The sequence below is a fragment of the Wyeomyia smithii genome, chromosome 2 (genome assembly GCF_029784165.1).
Source record: "Wyeomyia smithii strain HCP4-BCI-WySm-NY-G18 chromosome 2, ASM2978416v1, whole genome shotgun sequence".
NCBI classification, from domain to species: domain Eukaryota; kingdom Metazoa; phylum Arthropoda; class Insecta; order Diptera; family Culicidae; genus Wyeomyia; species Wyeomyia smithii.
Genome location: NC_073695.1, coordinates 161,520,691 through 161,524,895, shown reverse-complemented (window position 1 = coordinate 161,524,895; position 4,205 = coordinate 161,520,691).

Here is a 4,205-nt window from a genome sequence, read left to right as displayed (position 1 = left end):
GAAGCTGATCACAGTTAATTTTGAAATACTGATTGACATACGGTTAGAACACACCAATGTGCAAATCAAACTGTGAGAAAAGCAGCGGGTCTAAAATGCTACCTTGTGGTACTCCAGAGCGGATGAGAACCCAACAATATTGACATAATTCCAACTTGACGTTAAATTTGCGAGAGCGTAGATAGGAGCTAAGTCATCATGACAATATTTCATGGTCTACCCGATCAAATGCCGCTTTCAGATCAGTGTAGATAGCATCAATTTGATTGCCCTGATTCATGGTGCGCAAACACAACAAAGTAAATTCCAATAAGTTGGTTGTAACAGAACGGCATCAGAACCGTTCATTGGGGTGTCATCATGCGCCTTGAAAGCAGAATTGAAAACCTGGGAACACCGGACAATACGCCAGTCGAAAAGGTTTATAAAACCAAGCGTGAAGAGAAGCCAGTAGTTGCTTAGTTTAAATAAAAAGGAACTAAGAACAATTACCGGACTGTTTACAGGACACTGTCCAGGTAAGTATCACCTAAAACAAATTGGTCAGTCAAATGACGAAATTTGTTGTCTCTGCGGGTTCGAATGTGAAACCCCAGAACTTTTGCTTTGCCACTGCAGTGCACTAATACAGTGCAGAATAAGAGCCTTTGGAAAAGGAAGTTTGGAGCTTTTCGAGGTCTGATCTGCAAATCCTAATGAGGTAATTAATGTCATATGAAATTCAGTGTCAAATTGGGAGAAAGGGTGCAACATGACAACGACGATCAGCGTTGCTAAAAGAGCGAGAAGCAAAACATTTCCACTCCTTTCTGCTTGTGAATGAGATGTGCGCTGCGCCTCTCCAGTCGTTCGCACAAACACTTTCGAGAAACTCTTTATTATTCACGCACCTGCCAGAGCAGCAGCCAGCATACAACCGCTCGCAAATTCTCTTTTGTCTTTTTACTCACGCCGAGTACGCGAGTACTCGAATAAGAGTACTTGACTAGGAGTGCTTGAAAAAATGTGCCCGAAAACGAAAATGTATATAAATCTGTATTCCTACTCGTCGAAATATTTTTTTTTGCCACACCGCTTCGTCGTGCCTCGTCACTCCGTATCGTCATAATGCGTCGTGACAATCACCTTCGCTTGTTGTGCTCGCGAGAAAGGGAGGTGCACGCGAGTAGGAAAGTACACGAGCGAGAGTGTGTATCCATGATGTGTCGGCATACCAGAAAACCCGCAAGCATCAACGCACGGTAGTGTGAAATGAAAAAGCCCAAATTAATCCACCTAGCGGTGAGACCCAGCCTTTCTCATTCAAACTTATTATATGTTAAAATAGATTTACACGATTTAAGAGAAAAAATACTCCTTGAAAATTTCTGCTGGTTTCATTTTTCACTCTGAATAAGGAATTTCTGATAGCCAACAGCACCGAACATTCAAAACCTAACATTCATACACATATGAGTATACATTAAAACATACATATGCGAATACCATGAAATAAATAAGCTTCAAATACATCACGCGAAAAATCCAGATGACTACTTCTGGTTGCCGGAATACATCCTAAAATGGCCAAATTTTGCCTAATTCGGGTATTTCGATGGCGAAGAGGCCGTCTTTCAGTTTCTGTAAAAAAACTTAAGATGACCAAATATTGCGGAAGCGTTACACCCAGAGGCCAGAAATCAACTTAGGACGCCATTTTAAACTTATAGATACAGAGTAGCTTCCGATTTCTGGAAAACATCCTTAAATTGTCAAATATAATACAATGAAAGCACAGACTAACAGACATAACACGTCGAATAAATTTTCAATCATCGTTTGGATGATTCCAGTACTTTACGTTAGTAACACTAGCACCATCTGCTGTCGTGTTCGCGCTGCGCCATATATTTCGACATCAGCGCCAGCGTTACTGCATGTGTCAAATGGGGAACTACAAAATATGTATGAGATTGCATGACAGCACCCCAGACGACGTTTTCGCGCGATGACTGTTATTCGATTGAAAATTTTTGTGGCGATGGAGTTAGCTTCCAGTGTTACGTTTGTTAGTCTGTGATGAAAGTATAACCACTCTTTGGTACTAGAATATTGATGTTATATATAAAGTAATAATTTAATGAAGAAAGAAAGCTAAAGAAAAGCTGAAATGATAGAAATGACTTTTAATTTCAACTTCAAGGCCGCAAACTTTGAAATAGAACAATATCAAATTTAAATGATGTTGAGGCCACATATTTTGATCGTAGCTATACACTGGTGGAAATAATTATAACTCCACCTCTAATATGTATTGCTTTTTATAAAGTTCTTAAACAAGAATATTTTGTTGTTGTATTTCTATAATCTATGTACGATTACCTACTATCACAGACTAACAGACGTAACGCTGGAACCTAACTCCATCGCCACAAAAAACGTTCATTTCAAATTTTCAATCGAATAACAGTCTTCGCGCGAAAACGTCGTCTGGGGTGCTGTCATGCAATCTCATACATATTTTGTAGTTCCCCATTTGACACATGCAGTAACGCTGGCGCTGATGTCGAAATACATGGCGCAGCGCGAACATGACAGCAGATGGTGCTAGTGTTACTAACGTAAAGTACTGGAATCATCAAAACGATGATTTTATTGAAAATTTATTCGACGTGTTATGTCTGTTAGTCTGTGCTCATAGCTTAAGCAAAATGACCAAGCCTTATATATTTTTTTATTTTTGTGCTTTGGAATTGAGCTTATAAATGAATATCGTAAATTAATCGATGACTTTTGCGAAGGCCGGTCAGCTGCAGGATACCCAAAAAAAGTTATTGAGTTAAACTACCTTGGATGGACCACGTTCTGTGAACCACCGATCAGACTAACTCAACAGGACACCTGAAAAAATGTCCAATAGCAAGAGATGGCGCTTTTTCAGTGGTAGTGAAATCGAAATTTCTCCGAGTATTTTGCTCATTGACCGAGAATACAGCTACCAAATATCTTTTTTACATTTTATTCTAACTTTCTGGTACTTACTTTCACTGAACGCAATCTGTTTTTATCAAAACACATGCTTTTCCCATATAACTTCATTGCGTCTTACTACCATTCTTCCATGAGCCAGTGGTATTGGTTTTGGTGGTTCAAGGTTGCAAAAAGTAAGTTATCTCTTAGAAATCTTCATACAAATATAAAATCCAATACGATAAGCGGAGTCACCAGTAATTGACTTCCGATAAGTTTAGGATTTTTGAGAGCTCAAATGGAAGTAATAAAATTTTGTTCTCGCTCTTTACTATCAAGTTTTACCATTTCCATCTGACGATGAACGCAATAACGAATAACAGTCATCGCGCGAAAACGTCGTCTGGGGTGCTGTCATGCAATCTCATACATATTTTGTAGTTCCCCATTTGACACATGCAGTAACGCTGGCGCTGATGTCGAAATACATGGCGCAGCGCGAACATGACAGCAGGTGGTGCTAGTGTTACTAACGTAAAGTACTGGAATCATCAAAACGATGATTTTATTGAAAATTTATTCGACGTGTTATGTCTGTTAGTCTGTGCTCATAGCTTAAGCAAAATGACCAAGCCTTATATATTTTTTTATTTTTGTGCTTTGGAATTGAGCTTATAAATGAATATCGTAAATTAATCGATGACTTTTGCGAAGGCCGGTCAGCTGCAGGATACCCAAAAAAAGTTATTGAGTTAAACTACCTTGGATGGACCACGTTCTGTGAACCACCGATCAGACTAACTCAACAGGACACCTGAAAAAATGTCCAATAGCAAAAGATGGCGCTTTTTCAGTGGTAGTAAAATCGAAATTTCTCCGAGTATTTTGCTCATTGACCGAGAATACAGCTACCAAATATCTTTTTTACATTTTATTCTAACTTTCTGGTACTTACTTTCACTGAACGCAATCTGTTTTTATCAAAACACATGCTTTTCCCATATAACTTCATTGCGTCTTACTACCATTCTTCCATGAGCCCGTGGTATTGGTTTTGGTGGTTCAAGGTTGCAAAAAGCAAGTTATCTCTTAGAAATCTTCATACAAATATAAAATCCAATACGATAAGCGGAGTCACCAGTAATTGACTTCCGATAAGTTTAGGATTTTTGAGAGCTCAAATGGAAGTAATAAAATTTTGTTCTCGCTCTTTACTATCAAGTTTTACCATTTCCATCTGACGATGAACCGCTTTA